The 18,212-nt window shown below is 35.5% G+C and overlaps 1 protein-coding gene and 1 long non-coding RNA gene across 3 annotated transcripts in view; one reads left to right on the top strand and one right to left on the bottom strand.

Moving 5' to 3' along the window:
• LOC127968018 (inactive N-acetylated-alpha-linked acidic dipeptidase-like protein 2) overlaps positions 1-18,212 on the top strand; it is a 214,266-nt gene that overhangs the window by 38,584 nt on the left and 157,470 nt on the right. The window lies entirely within an intron of this gene.
• On the bottom strand, positions 1,952-4,149 carry LOC127968019 (uncharacterized). Of its 2 annotated transcripts, XR_008155876.1 has the most exons (4): positions 4,111-4,149; positions 3,918-3,995; positions 3,711-3,805; positions 1,952-2,074 (listed from the first exon to the last, which is right to left on the bottom strand). It is a non-coding gene; the product is annotated as an uncharacterized LOC127968019 (long non-coding RNA). The 2 variants fall into 2 exon arrangements; XR_008155875.1 differs by having other exon boundaries at positions 3,918-4,132.

The raw sequence follows: 18,212 nt of genomic DNA, 5'->3' as shown, positions 1-18,212 counted from the left end.
ATATATTTTAATGAATGTTGGTTAACAGATAGTTGAAAGTTGCCATTGACTTCCATGATAGGAAAAAAAAAAAAAAAAAGAAGTATACTATGCAAAGTCAATGGCAACCTTTAACTGCGTTAACCAACACTCTTTAATACTTGGCTGAATGTCACGTCACTTCACTTAAAATATCTTTTGTGTTCAACAGAAGAAAGAAACTCGAACAGGTTTGGGACAAATTGAGGGAGAGTAAATTATGACAACATCATCTTTTGGGGTGAACTATGTCTTCAACAGAATTAATCAGATAACAGAAACACTTCCATCAGGAATACCCATTCTGTGGGATGACCATGAACCACTACTGTGCAAGAAGATAATTTTTTAACCTCTGAACATTAACAGAGTTTTGGAGGATCCAGCTCAAGAAACAGTTTTTGGAACAACTCAAGTGAGTACAGGGTCCTTCTCAAAATATTAGCATATTGTGATGAAGTTCATTATTTTCCGTAATGTAATGATAAAAATTTTACTTTCATATATTCTAGATTCATTGCACACCACCTGAAATATTTCAGGTATTTTATTGTTTTAATACTGATGATTTTGGCATACAGCTCATGAAAACCCAAAATTCCTATCTCAAAAAATTAGCATATCATGAAAAGGTTCTCTAAACGAGCTATTAACCTAATCATCTGAATCAACTAATTAACTCTAAACACCTGCAAAAGATTCCTGAGGCTTTTAAAAACTCCCAGCCTGGTTCATTACTCAAAACCGCAATCATGGGTAAGACTGCCGACCTGACTGCTGTCCAGAAGGCCATCATTGACACCCTCAAGCGAGAGGGTAAGACACAGAAAGAAATTTCTGAACAAATAGGCTGTTCCCAGAGTGCTGTATCAAGGCACCTCAGTGGGAAGTCTCTGGGAAGGAAAAAGTGTGGCAAAAAACGCTTCACAACGAGAAGAGGTGACCGGACCCCGAGGAAGATTGTGGACTGAGTCTGGAGTAGAAACATCCAGAGCCACCGTGCACAGGCGTGTGCAGGAAATGGGCTACAGAGAAGCAGCACTGGACTGTTGATCAGTGGTCCAAAGTACTTTTTTCGGATGAAAGCTAATTTTGCATGTCATTTGGAAATCAAGGTGCCAGAGTCTGGAGGAAGACTGGGGAGAAGGAAATGCCAAAATGCCTGAAGTCCAGTATCAAGTACCCACAGTCAGTGATGGTCTGGGGTGCCATGTCAGCTGCTGGTGTTGGTCCACTGTGTTTTATCAAGGGCAGGGTCAATGCAGCTAGTTATCAGGAGATTTGGGAGCACTTCATGTTTCCATCTGTTGAAAAGCTTTATGGAGATGAAGATTTCGCTTTTCAGCACGACCTGGCACCTGCTCACACTGGTAAATGGTTTACTGACCATGGTATTACTGTGCTCAATTGGCCTACCAACTCTCCTGACCTGAACCCCATAGAGAATCTCTGGGATATTGTGAAGAGAAAGTTAAGAGACGCAAGACAAAACACTCTGGATGAGCTTAAGGCCGCTATCGAAGCAGCGCCACAGGCTGATTGCCTCCATGCCACGCCGCATTGAAGCAGTCATTTCTGCAAAAGGATTCCCCACCAAGTATTGAGTGCATAACTGAACAATTATTTGAAGGTTGACTTTTTTGTATTAAAAACACTTTTCTTTTATTGGTCAGATGAAATAAGCTATTTTTTTGAGATAGGAATTTATGGTTTTCATGAGCTGTATGCCAAAAGCATCAGTATTTAAACAATAAAAGACCTGAAATATTTCAGTTGGTGTGCAATGAATCTAAAATATATGAAAGTTTAATTTTTATCATTACATTATGGAAAATAATGAACTTTATCACAATATGCTAATTTTTGGAGAAGGACCTGTATTTGTGGGTCTTGGGATATCTCAAATCCAATGTGACTCCTGAAAGATGGTAGCAGGCTCTGCTGAGATTCCCAAGATTACGTCGCTGACTGCCCCATTATTGTTCCGAAGGATGTAGATTTTTATAACCTCCTCTGCCAACTCTGCTTGTACGAAGACGGGTAGATCAGCTGAACCCTACAGGCAAATTTTAAAGATAACTTGTTAGAGCTAACATTCAAAACTGAATGTTACAAGAAAGTGACAAATACACAACACAAATAGCACCTGAAGAAGCAAACATTCTGTTGGACCATATGATAGGTAAAATCTCAAACAAAGTTTACTAGGGGGAGGAGTTGCAAAAATTAACAGCATTCTTCTTAACAAGAGGACAGGTTAATTTTCTACATAGGGACATTTATTTTTAACAATAAACCTAAAAGAAAAACGAAAAGAGACCAACTGCGAGCTTCTATGCTGTAAATCAATGCTATAGGCTTTTATTGAGGTCTGCATTATTTCAACCAATTTCTTTATAAACATGTTTAATATTTAAGTAAAATGACTAATGGTTTTGAAACAAAAAAGCTTGTTTAATTGCACTACTTGAAAAAAATATGCATTGCATTAACCCTCACACTCAACCCTTAACCCTCTAAATAATTCTGTGGCTTAGTAAATATTACAGTAATATTTAACTTTATTAACTTAATAAAATCTCTGAATATAGTTCACTTGATTATACAAAAGATGGCTTTCCTGTAGCTCAAACAGTAGAGCGTCGGCACTAGCAAAAATTGATTAAATTGTAAATGTGTACCTTGAAATGCAATGTAAGTTACTTTGGATAAAAGTGTCTGCCAAATGCATAAATGTAAACATTAATGGACTAAAAATACAACAGTTTATTTTATCTAAAATGTACAGTTATATTTTATTTTTTCCACTAAAACAATTTAGTATTAGACTAACAAATTGTTTATTTATAATACACATAATATATTTGTGAAATTTCTATCAATTTATTTAAGGATGGAAAATTAAACTGATCTGTTTCAGGGAACAAAAATATTACAAATAATTTCAAATCAAAATGAATATATTTAAACACGCTCTTAAGAAATTTAGTAAGTTTACTCAATTAAAACAACGTACCCCTCCCCCAGCCTCCGCTGTCCTTCAATACCCACCAGGTCTGGATTTGTTACATTAAAAAGCTTACGGTTTTCAAACTTTTGACCGATATTGTATGTGATCTAGGTTTCAGTGCACTAGAATGATTTTACAATGGAGCAGGCCTTAAACTGTCCGACTCCCTATAGTGGGAGCTGATTAAAACGCACCAGTCTATGTTATGTCCACGCCATTTTAAATACTTTTGCATGGCGTATTTGTAGTGGTGATTTAAGAGCTCATACTTGAAATCGTGTAGTAATTATGATGTTTTACAACAACGTGACAGCTTTTTACAAGAAAGAATGTTGTCATTTGAAAGTTCATAAATGATGTGTTCCCTTTTGACAAGCCACTGACCCCAATGGGGAACCTGTACAAAATCGTTTTCCATTGGGCATGTATAGTTATAGTTGCTGGACCACGGTACACTTATCGTTAGACTTTCAAATGGCGGTTGAAATAAACGGTGATCCAAATAGTACGAACGTTAACCCACTCCAAAAAAAAAAAAAAAAAACTAACATACATATGGCTGCCCCACTAACTAACTTCGAAAACTACACTGTTATGTACACGTACACACGGTCAATGTTTAATCAACTTTTGAAAACATTTTTGCAAATATACATAGTTATAAAAGGACTACGTTACTTACAGGAAATTCGAGTAATGCTGTTCACGTCGTTGCTGAGAAAAGCAGTCCTTCAGTGACAGGTGCCTCTTGTTTGAGCCGCGAAACTTGTTAAACTTCTTAAGATAACGCAAAATACAAACACAATTGTTAGGAAATCCTTAATAATTAACTTCTGAATTAAACATTACAAACATAATTAGTATTAGCAGGCTAAATTACATAACGTACCACGATTATGAGAGGAGTGCGGGTCTTGCCGTTGCTGAGGAAAGCCGTCCTTCAGGTGACTTCGATTAAGCTACGAAACTTGTTGAATATGACGTAAAATACAAAGACAATTGTTAGAAAATGCTTAATAATTATTAACTTTTTAATAAAGTGTTACAAACGTAAGTAGGATTAGCTGACTAACGTTACTTACCAGGAGCTGTGAGGTATGGCTAGTCGACGTCGCTGCTGAGGAAAGCTGATTTTTTTTTCCTGCGGAGCTGCACACGTGATCACTTTAGCCGCGAAATTTACTCAATTTATTAAGCTGGAACTTTATTTAGGAAAATTGGTTGGAAATACTTAATAATTTTAGTTTCTAAAACAGATCAGTACAAGTAAATAATTATCAAATATTTCTATTAGAATTCACCAGAAATATTGAAGGTATATTAAAAATATAATTAGTTAGTTAAATACTTATTTATTTTCATTACATAAACTTAAATAATATATGTAAATTTTAGAGAAATTATTTGTTGGATTTTTAATTATTCTTTTTAATCTGACCCACTCAAAATATCACTTAAATGATTTCAAAAGATTTTATTAAGTTAATATATCTCTTTATTTTTGTGAAATTTACTAAGCCACTGAATTATTTTTTACTGTGTATAGGAACATTAAAAAATCAGCGCACTTCTCTTTTTTTAAAAGTCACAAAAAAAAAAGGCATTGTGGTGCGCCTCACGTTTTCAGACCTAAAAAGTGCATATGGTGTGATCTGGGCCTTATACACTCAAGTGTGTGAGGCAGATGCATTTGTCGCAGGGTCTCGGGGTTTTCCACCTGGCAGTGCTCAGGCCATAGACGTAGGACTGATAAAAATTCACAAGATGGCAAATGTAGGAAATAGGGTGGGAGTGATTGGCCAGGGATCTGTTAATAGAGAGTTTGTAATAGTTTTTTTTATGACATTTCTCCAACATCAGCTGTTCTGAACGGAAAACAACAACAACATATGTTATATCTGAACGCATTTGTGTAATCATCTTTAATGTACTGCTCGAATCATTTAATTCAGACATATGGGTCGTGACATACAAGCTATATGAAATAAAAACATATCCTTGGGAGCTTTGTGTTCTTGTTTTGCTCTCAGAATGCTTTGTTTATGCGCTGTATGCCATTAATCTTGTTTTTGATTTTCATCTTGTTCCATTCCCTCCTTTTACCACCCATAACACCTGTGTAATAGTTGATCATACGTGTTCTTATATAAAGTGTTGTTCTAACACATACATCTTATTTTCAAAACTTGAATGGATACTGGTATATTCAATATATATAAATGAATTTTGAATGTATTTATGTTGGAAAGCTTAATTCTGTGCTTCTGGAACAAAATCTTTTATGTACAAAAAAACTATAGAAACATTCAAATGTTTATGAATTTGTCAGAATAGAATATTAATTTCATGGAGTTTGTTTGGACTCTATTCAGTCAATGCCATTGTCAATGCATGGTTCTTAGAAAATAGTTTGTAATCATTTTTGAAATCATATGTTCTCAAAAGATGTATACCCTTTTTTTTAAGTTGTACATTTTAACACTTTAAAGCATGTAGACATTATTTTTAGTCAGTTAATCAATAATTTAGTCAATCAGTCAGTCAATCAATCGATATTGCAAGGTAATTTTTAATTATTATTATTATTATTATTATTATTATTATTCCAGTAGTATGAATTAAATAAATACAAATTCAATAAAGAGCATCACATTGCAAATGAAAGTCTGAACTAATTTTACCTTGTCAGAATATATTTTAATATTGAATATTTTAAGAATATTATAAAATCGTGAACAGTTATTTTAACTTGCAATGAGGCATTGTTATTAATATTGTTATTGTGTAAGTATTTTGTTTAAGACATAATAATAAAATATTCTCAAAGGATGCATAAAATGTTCAGCTAAAAGATGTCATTCTTTTAATGAATTTTTTTACTGTACGCATTGAAAATTAATTAATTTAGTATTGATAGATTCTACACAAGCATTGTGTAAGTAATTTTATAATAAATTTGATTTTTTTTAGTGGCATTATAAACATTTACCTAATTTTGATTTAGCCAGGAATGTGTCAAAAGATTTGTATTCATAAATGTATTTATGTGTATGTTGTATATGTTTTACATATTGTCATTATGCTGATATAGAGTGTGGTTCAGTGACTGCAAAAATACCCTGGTCACAACTCACTGGGCTCTTTGCAGTGTGATTCTGAAGCGTTTCATTCAGATCATGGAAGTTGCCTTCTATCGGAGATGCTGATGCTAAGATCAGTCGTCCGTCGCACCCAGTGGGGCTTCGGCTGCCACGCCGCAGATGAAGGGATGATTCATGATTGACTAGCATGAGAGGAAAAGAGTTATTTATCAAGAGCTAGACGCTGCCAGAATGCAAATAGACTGTTAATTGAGTGTTGGATGGATTTGAGTAATGGGTGGAGATTTTCAGTCATCAGTGCACATCACCACTAGCATAGAATGAAGCACAGACATACTGAAACCCAGAATAGAAAAGAAAGGTTTGTCCGAGTGTTTAAGAATCGAAAACAAACCTTGCACTGAAAAAGGTGACACTAAGTTTGCATGGCCTTGTTGCTTAAATTCAAGTAATTATTTGAAGTACCATAAATGTCTTGACTGAACTGTAAATGTCAAGTTTCTGAGACTAAAACCGTGGTGCATTGTGTTCTCGTAAGTTTTAGGTAGCATAAACTGAAAATAGAAAGCAAAAATGTTTAAGACAACACTGATATCTTAATGCTCTACAAATACAATACTGCCATGCTCCAGTTGGTTTTTCATTGCTGCATTGTAGTTTGTCTTTCATCTTTTGTTTAATTTCATGTTCTGCTCTATAGAGTTGGGGTCAGGTGTTTTGTAATATCTTGCTCAGTGGCATCTGAATATAACTGCAGTACTTCTTTTTGTCCACGGTCTTAGCCATTCTCCTCCGCACAGGAATGTCAGTTCTCCATTTTCATCTACATGATGAGAACACAAAGCTCTTCTTTCTTAAGCAGCTGGTCTAGAGGGATTTAAATGCGTGTGACTTTGTTTAACACGCTGAGCATTTGTATTCAGAGAGAAAGAGGGTGCAGTGGCTTTGAACTGAACATGAACTGTGGAGTAAAAAACTTTTTTTGTCACTTTTTAAAACAAGGATGAAGATTGCAAATATATTTTAAGGAGTATTTACAAAAATTCTTCTATATTGCTCCCCCCCCCCCCCCCCCCCCGACCCTCTCTGGTATGAATGGGGTTTATTATAATACAGTCCAATTCTAGCCAAAAGATCAGAAAGCTTTAAGGCAGAGCAGATGCTGTTTATTCATGTCAAGGAACATCTGGCAAACCCTTCCGTGCCCCCCAGAGGAGACTAATGGACTCATTAGGTCTGCATCATTAAAGGACGGACTGGGAAATATTAGAAAAGTCATGCAAACTTGACGATTTCTCTTAATTATGCAGCATCATTCCAGTAAACGAGCTCCTTGATTGGCCACTGGAGTAGCAAACGAGTTGAGATCCTCCAGTGTTGCCGTATACTGTGTCATGTCATAATGCGTTCGCAAGAATGCTTTGAAACACACAAACACATCCACACACCATAAACGTGTCAAACTCTCTTTCTAACTGGCTATAATGATAGTGAGTAATGAAACCGCTAAAGTAGGTTGTAAAAACACAGACGAGTGGAATAAGATGATGAACGCAAAGCATACAGTACACATGTTAATAAGCATGCTATAGTCATAGTTTTTGGAATGCATCAAGATCACAAGCACTGCTTAATATTCATTGTGCATGGGAATCTCATATGGTAACTGTTGATCTTCTGGCATATAATTTAAACAAATTGGAATCAATGCAAAATTCATAAGCAGGGCAGCAATGTGCTAAACACAGGAGTCAACGGCCTGTCAATTCAGATTAACAGCGGTAATCTAGCCAACTCAGATTGCTGACGGGTAACTACTGTTTCCTCTTTTGTAAAGTACTTTAGTCTATTTGGCTCTAAAGGCAATAATGCTCTAATGTTAAGATTTAAACAACACAATCAGAACTATTGAGATTTACTTCATGTGGCAATGTGTCACTGCAGGTTTGCATTCTTTTTGGTTAAGTGGTATAATAATGTGATTTACACAAACAGAACTTTGCACAGTATCATTCCTGGAATATTGTTGTTGTCATCCAGTCATAGCCAATCATGAAAAGCTTTTCTCCAGCAGAAGTGGTTGATCCAGGAACATGTCCTATTTGTGTAAATGATGTTAAGCTTAAGGCCTATAGATGAAAAGAAGGTGGACTGGTATTGAACACAATGTTTTACAGCAGTGGTTCTTGTATAGTACAGCTTTAGGGCTTAGATTTTACATTCAATATAAATTGGCAACCCAGCATGCTCAACAAAATGTCTTTTGTGTTTTGAGGTTGAATTTTTTTGTCATTAAATAATAGCTTTATTTATTTATTTTGGGGTTGAGTATTAAGTGTTTTTATATTTATAGTGAGAGTACCTAATTTTTAGTTAAACCAGATATTATGTTGCTTCTCTAATTTTACATGCTAGTTTAGCCAAAATCACAGCACAGCTATTGTCTTTTATGTTTTGTATATTTGATTTCTTCAGATGACGGCTCGATTATAAATCTATTAAAACGAAAAACAGTAAAATAAAACAATACAAACAGATCTATTGAGAATTTGCCTCCATCAAATTACAGTATGTGCGCAGAGAGGGGCAAACAAATAATAAATAATAAATGTACAATGTGCATATTCAGAAGAAGTGAGCTGCCCTGTCCTGATTATGATGTAAACAGGCTTGTGTTAGTAAATTGCTTAGTGCAAAGAAAGAGAAGTAATGGAAACCTGGTGTTTGTATGTTCTTTTTTCATGTGTCTCGTAGACATGAACAAGCTATTTGAAAAAACATCAATGACCTTTGAAACATGTCTAGCCTTCATGCCGTATGTTGAGTGTGGTTTCACTAATAATAAACATACATTTGCAATAAGCATTTATATTTGTCCATCCCCATGAAGATCAGAGATTTTAAAACTTGAAAAGTACTCATTTCAAAATTTGTGATTAAGTTGTGATTAATCATGAGTTAACTCATGTAAATAATCACAATTAAACATTTTAATCTATTGACTTTAGTCTTTGCATTGACTTTAGACTTTAGTCTTTGCAACTTTCCAGATATTCTTTATGCACCAAGACCTTGTAACACTCAAAAGAGAAAGGAAAAATTGAAATCTTATCATATTACCCCTTTAAGTATTTTTTTTTTTTTTTTTACCGTAAATGTATTTATTTATTTCATTTTGTTTAATAGTTATTTTGACTGAGCTTAATTTGTTTTGAATGCTCTTTTAAAAGAACGGCACCTGATTTACAGAACAAGGCCTGAGGTTTTGAAGACGACTTCTTTCAGGTATTGCTTTAGCTCTTTATATCTTCTAAGTAGGATATTAAACTATTATCTTCTGCTTTATAAAACACGGCCAATAGAGCTAATGTGATTTTTGGAGATTGTGGCTGTGAAATATTGGCATGACATTAAGATTATGGACTTGTTTTTATAGCCAGACAGAACATCTGTCCAGGAAATAAGTGAGATACTGGAATATGTTATTTGATGTGAGCTTCATCCCAAATATAACATTTCTCCCTCTATATCCATTTTCATCTCACATTAATTGGTATCTCATTCCACCATATTGCACAGATGTCATTGTCTTTGCCAGTCATCATTTGGCTAATACTTCAGAAATACACACATACGCACACACACATGGCTCAGCCGTCTACCCATTGTCATGGCAACAGCTGCTGAAAGGCAAAAAAGGAGATATGACAGGTTCCTTATCAGCACAGTGAAATATTAAAGCTAGAAAAGATCTGATCCTCCCCTCAGCCCCCAAAACACTTTCTTCCGGAGCCATTTCATAAACACTTTCTCCTTTCTCTGCTCCTGACTTCAATGACGTCTTACATTGATTTAAAGCAGGATTGCGTTTGTCCTTTGTCTGTCTCTTTTTCAGTTTGGCCTCTTTTTCCTTCCGTATAATTTTGTTGTCTCAGTCGTGTCCCATTGTGTATTGTCTGCCCATCATGATGGATGAATTCAGTTCCTGATAAGGTATTTGTTTCCAGTCAACATCATTTACCTTCCCTAAACACTTGTGCTGTGTGTGTGTGTGTGTGTGTGTGTGTGTGTGTGTGTGTGTGTGTGTGTGTGTGTGTGTGTGTGTGTGTGTGTGTGTGTGTGTTTTGGCTTTTTTTGATCAGCAGAAACTCTGGTTGGATTTTTGAAGCTCTAGGTTAAACATCGAAACTATGGATAATATGATAAATAAGAAGATGATTTAATCTGTTTGGGTCAAACTGAATGTGTGGCATGCAGACTAAAAGATAACAGGGCCTAAGAGACCAATAAAAAAAATATTATATTATATATTATATTATATTATTTTTGTTTCTGAATAAATAAATAAAGTTAAGGAAATTCTGCATCTAGCAGTAATAGCCATCTTTCATAACTACTTGACTTCAGTTATTTATTTATGGATAAATGAAGTTTGTGTCCAGGATAAAGAACTAGAAAATATATCCAAATGTAGTTTAAAAAACATGTTCTAAGTTTTTAGAAATTTAAACTTTTTATTAATGTTTTATAAGGATTTTATATTTCTTTCTAGAATATTTAACATTTAATGAGTCAAAATATGGGGTGTGCATATCTTAGTGTAATAATCTTGTTTTAAAAATTAAAGTTAATTGTGTTTATTCGTTTATTTACACATGAATTTTAGCAGATTTTATTATTATTATTTTAAATTTTTTTTACAGATATGAATAATTCAGGTTAAAATGGTGGCTCATTTGGTAGCACTGTTGTAAATTCATTATTAATAAATATACAAGTCACATCTGAAGTAGTCTTTATCTTGCTTTGATACTTTTTTGATTGACAGTTATTATTTTAGGTTATACAAGGGTCTGTTGTATGACAATTTACTGTTTCGTTTTTTATTTTGTGTTTTTCATATTTCTGAATGTTGGTCACAACAGATTGATTTGGTGGACAATAATGAATCACCAAATAATAACCTTGTCCAAACACTTACGGTTTTCTTGTCAATTATTCATTTATTTTCTTCGTTATGATATCATAATCACCCTGATGTTTTTTTTTTTTTTTTATGCCCACCCTCACCAAAAACATAAAAATGAAGTATAATTTGAAATCAATGCATGTATGAAATGGCTTTTTTCATGCACTTTTTAAGAAATTAATAGACTTGCATGCCAAAGTCACTGTCATTGATATGTACCACATTCAGTTCACTTCTGGATGTTGCTGTATAAATGGGACAGTTCACATCTGACTCACATTTGTTAGCAAATACGCTTGTCAGTCCCAAACACTGACAGTGTGAACATAGCCGAAGTGACACTCTCTAACACTTATAATAATCTCCTGACAGACTCCAGTGCCTCATAGGTAACACGTTAACATGAAACAGAACTTAGCTACAGTGTCTTTGTATAGCTGCAGCAACACTTCCCTTTCACACGCACCATCTATCAACAGCTCCAGCCTCACAATGTTTCTCACTGCCATCAAATGCCACAGACCGCTCATTATTCCCCCGTATTCGCTGAAGAGAGGTCTCAATCTTGCTGTATTGTGTCTTTTGGTGCAGGTAGTCTTCTGTGAATAAAGTCAGTGGAGTTTAACAGTGACTGATGGTTGCCAAGTAATGGTCTGTCTAAAGAGATGGTAAACACAGGCGAGCTCCCATGATGCACTGCGGTTCTCTCATTGCTGTGGAATTGAGAATAAAATGTGAGGCAATTGACAAAGACCAAGAATGATTTAGAGACTTGCCTAAATAGCCTGGACACTGTGGTTCTCTGAAATAGGATACAATCTCCTCTTGAAGGAAGGAAAGAGAATATATGCAAACTGCTCATTTTATTTGAACTGTTTATCTGCTTTTGTTCTTGATAACTATAAATCAAACATATTTAAGATATTAGAGTGTATATTTTAAAATGTAATTTATTCCTTTGAAAGCAAATCTGAATATTCAGCATCATTTCTCCAGTCTTCAGTGTTTCATGATCCTTCAGAAATCATTCTGATGTGCTGATTCAACAAAAAAAAAAAAAAAAAAGCAACAGGACTAATCAGGTTCTGAAAATCATGTTAATGTAATTCAAGACCAATCAAGTTCTTTACATTCGCACGGAACTGTGCTGGTTTTCTATTGTTTTTCTAAGTAAACACACACTAGACGTTTTTAACCACTGTGTGACACTCAAGTTCAGAAATGCTTCTTAAAAATGCTTTTCATTTTACTGCTGTGTGTCTTCAGCTTATTAAATGAGAAACAGCATTCAGAGTAAATAAACCCTTCTGCTCAACATTAAATTACTGTATGTCCTTGAAAATGTTTTTTTCTTTTCTTTTCTTTTTTCTGTTTGTATGCTTGACCTAGGGCTGTGCAAAAAATCGAATGCGATTTTCATGCACATCTCATCAGTAAAGACGCTCCTGTAATTAGAAGTATATCTCCAGCACATGCATTCAGATCATGGTGGCCAGGTTTTCACAACAAATCCGGCCCAGTTGCTTCTCAAAACTAGTCCAAAGCTAACCCAATCGCGTTTCCATGAGGTTCCCTGATAAAAAATTGCTTTCCGGGGTTAAAATTTAAGTTTTATGGCATGGTTGCCTTGGTAAAATTCGCATTTTAGGGGCTAAATATCACGTTATTGGTATTGTCGCTTCGACCCGCGGACATGGAAAAACAACCACAGACTTGGCAACATTGGCCGTAATTCACTGGCAATCTACACAAAATCGATTTTAAAATCGGTGGCGATTCTTTGTCGATTTTGAAAACAATTTTGTGTTAGCTGTCGGTAGACTACGGCTCTGTGGAGTAACTGCCGCTCCACCTGAACCAGTGTTGCCAAGTTTGCGATTGTTTTTCATGTGCGCGGTTCGAAGTAACCCCAATAGCAATAACGTGATATTTAGCCCCTAAAATGCGAATTTTACCAAGACAACCATGCCAAAAAAAAACTTATACTTTAACCCCGGGCAAGCAAATTTTTTTTTTATCTGGGAACCTCCTGGAATCGCGATTAGTTTTGGACTAGTTTTGAGAAGCAACAGGGCATGATCTGTTGTGAAAACCTGGCAACCCTGATCTGAACACACATGCTGGAGATAATACTTCTAATAAAAGGAGCGTCTTTACTGATGAGATGTGCATGAAAATCGCATTCGATTTTTTTGCACAGCCCTAGCTGGACCGTGAATTATATTATCTCCATAAACATGCTTGTATATGCCAAGCTCAATCATTTTCCTATTAGGGGTGTGCCGGTTTTAGAATTGGTGATGACGGTTATGACGTGAGTCAAATGTGACGGTGACGGCGGATAGCGTGTTTCATTTTGTTTCATATTGTCTCGCCACCATGCTAGTGGATCTGCCGTAGAGTCAATTGGTTGATCTTGGAGATAGCGGGTTAACTCCGTTTCAGCGCGCGCTCTGATCGGTAAAGGGGCAGAGATTTCAGACCTCCGTTTATTAAGGAGATCTGTCACAAAACTCATCATCCGCGCCAAAGTTTTTTGAGCAAATTTCAAAGCCGCACCCGCCCGCCATCCGCTGATTGTTTTGCGGTCTATGCTTTGCTGATGCGAGCCGCAAAAAAAAAAAAAAAGCCATTGTCTGTTCTGGAAAGGATGCAGCAAAAATATTTAATGCTAGAGTATGAGGCATAGGCCTACGCTGAGTTTCATTTACAATGAGATGCGCTCTAGTTCACAGTGCAGTGAAAGTGAACGCGGCGCACTGGTGCTTCCATGTCACGGTTATCATTGTCTGCTATATTTGCTTTTTATTTATTAAAATACATGCAATTGGTTGATGAAACATCTATTAAAATTAAGATAAAATTTGTTCAAAACGAAATTCGTTTTTAAGAAAGGTTTTCTACAAAGCAAAATTTAATGAAGTGGTAAATATCATGTCTGACGATTTACAAAACTTCATTAAGTGGTAAAAACCATGTCTCCCGATATATTGCGCATCTGATGATCCTATCTAAAAAATGAAAATAATTTTTGATAAAAAATGTTTGTAAAAAATATTTTAGTGACACGGTTTTGGCGGTTATAAAGTTCTAATGACGGTGTTCAACTATGACCGCCGGTCTCACGGTTATATACTAACCGTCACACCCCTATTTCCTTTCAATCTTATTTGTTCCATCTTCAGTCAGTGTGTATTTACACCATTTTAGAGTGCTGCCTCATTCCTAGCTACAATCTCCAATACACATCTGATATCTTTTAATTGAATTTCCTACACATAATTTTAGGTCTTACTCTTTAAAAGCAAACTCCAGCAACAGGCAGATATACCAACATGGAAAAGTTTCTCAAACAGCCCATCTTTCCCCCCAGTTCTCTTTACATCCCCTGGACAGTTAATTGATTGTTTGCAGTTAGGAGTTCCCTGGTGTGAACCAGTGGTCCCTGTCTTCTGCATGAGTCAGCAAAACGCTGTCAAGTAAGCAACTACTTTTGTCTATAAAGTTAATAAGGGGAATATTTAAATCACAAAAGTGGAGGTGCCAAGATATTTGTTTGTGAGTGGTAATTATCAGAGTGTGGTGGTGGTGCGTGATTAACAACGTATTTAATGGCGGCTGTATTACAAGACATAAACGACCACTGAAGCCGGTTAGATCCACTTTTTTGAGCTCTCGTAAATGCTGCACTTGACTTATCACCGCTAAATGTCAAGTACATGCCACTACTAGACCTGAGGAATGAGATATAGGACTTAAAGATTTTTATCTGATCAAGCAGAGCTGTAGGTATCGCTAGATGCAGTTGTTTGACGCTTATCAGAAAGCATAAAAAATATCATCCAAACCACAAAAGACAAAAACTGTCCAAAAACTACGCCGTTAAAAGGATTTATCATCTAAAAATGAAAATTCTAACATCTTTTTTTCAGCTTCATGTATTTCCAAACATGGCCGTTGGTTAAGATAACCAAGATAATGCTACGATAACCCCACATACAACTCATTATATAAGCGATACTAAAACACTTCGAAAGAGACAGACGTTGTTTGTGTTTGTGAAAGATGATTTCTCTGTTTTGGAGAAATGGGCATTGTTAAAAGATATCATATTGGACCATCAGGTTAGGGGTGTATCATTTGATAAGTTGTTTATTATTCATGCAAAAATAAATAGGCCTATTACACTTACAGTTTTCATGAATAACCTTTGCTATATACAGTAGATTTGAGTTTTGTCTAGTGTGCAGTGTTGCCAGATTTTGCTATGAAGACGTGAAAAAAAAAACAACAACTGAAAAATCAGAGCTTAACCGAAATCAGTTAAAATCTTTTAAAACTGCAACTCAACGCATTTTATTTTTAAACATGTAAAATGTACAGGTCCAGACCTCGGTGATCTCATAGCTGGCTACAAACCATGGATCCAAGCCAGTATGACACTAGAAAATCCTGTTTTGTCCCATGCAATAAAAGTAATTTCAAGACATTTATTTTGTCGAACTATCCCTTTAAGTAAGCCAACTATTTTTTCTTTTTTACTTCTCAGCTTCTCAGCATCAGGCTGTGGTTGAATATCAGACGTGAGGTCTCAGCTGTAGGCAGACAACCGTGAAAGTCTCTTAGCCACGGCTGCTTCAGTCAGATATTATAAACATCATGCTCCACTTTTCCCATACCTGAGGCGTGCACCTCAGATCGCAATCTACCCCCAGACCGCAGCGCTACAGTACAGTATACGCTGGCCTTTTTGCTGTCGACTGGCATGTTCACCATTTCAAACCTCCAACTGCTGCCATGCTGAGCTCTGGTCTCTTTCAGGGACCCATTTGAGCATTGCAGCCTGGTGATAGCGAACCAGTTTATAAGCCCCCTCCTGCGACAACACAGCACCTCTTTTGAGACTTAGATTCCCCTTAAAAGTACATTCTAAAGTTTTTTTTTTTCACACATATATAGATCCACAATTCCTAGACTGTCCTCTACATTGAACATCTATGCTTCATTTGCAGTATCTGGACTCAAAGCAACAGAGAAGGCGGCATCCCGCAAGTGCTTAATTTTTTGCTCATTTTCTGTTGTTTAGATTGTTGCTTGCTGCTACCTATTTATACTTTTCTTCTTTAGTTGTGATTGTTTTTCTTTGCACACAAAAGTATTCTTTGTAGCTTCAAAAAATTAAGGTTGTAATGTAAACATTATTATAATTATTTATTTATTTTTATCTGCCAGTAGTTTGGTATTCAAAAAAAAGAAAACGTTTTTTGAAATGCTTTTTGAATTAAATGCTCTCCATAAAAATAAATAGTTATAACTGTCCTAATGTTTTATTTTCATTTCTTCATGGAGAAATTGACATGCTCTGATTGGTATGGCTGACAGAAAGAGAGTAATAGCTCAACTGACCGTCTGCAAAACATTTTAATATCATAAGATTGAACTCTGTAGTGCATGTGGGTTGCGGCTGGAAGATATAGTGTGCATGACTGTGGTATTTATTGCTTTTATTCTGTACCCTCTTTATAGTTCCTTTTTCTATAATTTTCTCGCTGAAACAGTCTTTATAGTACGGTCATTTCTTTCTCCTGCATCTGGGATCTCATTATCACATCTGAAGATGTACAGCTTGCAGTTCCAACTTTGTTTCACTTATGATGATATGGTCACAAATAGATTAAGCAATCTGTAGTCATCTTAGTTTCAGATTCAGAGACAATTTGACTAACCTAAACTCTGCACTGCAAAACTTTAGCAGTAATTTAGCACTGTTCATTGTATTTGTCCTACCTCAAGTATTGCAGCATAGATTTCTTTTGGTTTTTCACTCTTTGGATGCCTGGGTTTGGGCACAAGTCATTTCTTTATTAGTTATTAGTCATTTCTTAGTAATTCATTATTTATTAGTCATTTTTCCCATTGACAGTTTGAGGGATTGCATTGTGATGTAAATGTATGCTCTGAGAAGCAAATCCCACTTTTCTCGTCTGCTGCAAAAATAACTTGTTGTCTTGCTGTGCCTTACATTTCTCATAATTTCTTTTGAAATTCCACACAAAGAGTAGGAATATACATGGCAAGGTGCTGGAAAAATTAACTATGAAAGTTAAGGAGCCATGAAATTAAATACTCTGGTTTGTTCACAGCTCATTGAGACGGATGCTCTCTATTTTCTAATGCAAAAGCTTTGGGTCTGAAATGACATAAACACTGTAAGGTGATGTCCATTCAATGTTTACAACCATCGGTTTTACACTTTTTTTTTTTTGTAATTATTATGTAATAACTATCAAGTAATTACGGCTCTTGTTCTTGTGTCTCATTTATCTCGTAGCTTATGGGATTACCTTTGAACTCTCATACTGTATTTAACTCAACAGTCATGCAGTAATGTCTGCACCTTTTTCATAGAACAGAAATTATTTCATGCTATACATTTTTTTTTAGAAGTAGACACAAGTCATCTCTAATTACACCATAACTGTACATTAGAACAATGTAAAAGACATGTTATTCATCACATCCACATTAATCACAGCATAGAGGTTAATTATAAAACAGCTGTGCTGATACATCTAACAAGAAGCTGTTGGTTGCTGAGATCAAAAATGTATTATTCTGTTAATCAAATGCATTAGATTCAAGCTCATTTTCAAACTCGCTAATTGTTTTTTATTGCTTACAGTTTAGAGAAGTAAGCTTTTCGTAGCGTTAATTCAATTTATTCCCATTCGCGGCTGATGATTAATGGAGCAAGGTGGCTAAAATCCATCACACGTGTGGAGGTGATTATTGCATTATGTAGTTCTGAATAAACGCAAGGTCAGTGGAGCCCCATGGCAGCTCTTTATTCCCACTGCCGTCTTTCATTTGCGCAACATGGGTTCATTGCCACCCCAGTATCGTGTTTAGACCTTGGGGGAATTAAGAAAAAATATAGAGATTAAGTGTTTGTCAGGATTAATTAATAAAAAGGACATGGTGCCTCACTGATTTTTTTTGTTGTTGTTGTTGAATATTTCTAGTGTGAAAGTGAGAATCTCGCCAAGACTCAAAGTTTTGTAGTTAGAGAAAGTCTAAGTTAAATAAGAAACTGTATTTTACAGACACAGAGCCT

The sequence above is a fragment of the Carassius gibelio genome, chromosome B11 (assembly GCF_023724105.1).
Source record: "Carassius gibelio isolate Cgi1373 ecotype wild population from Czech Republic chromosome B11, carGib1.2-hapl.c, whole genome shotgun sequence".
In the NCBI taxonomy this organism is placed as follows: domain Eukaryota; kingdom Metazoa; phylum Chordata; class Actinopteri; order Cypriniformes; family Cyprinidae; genus Carassius; species Carassius gibelio.
The sequence above is the reverse complement of the archived record's forward strand: the minus strand, read 5'-3'. Positions and strand labels throughout refer to the sequence as shown.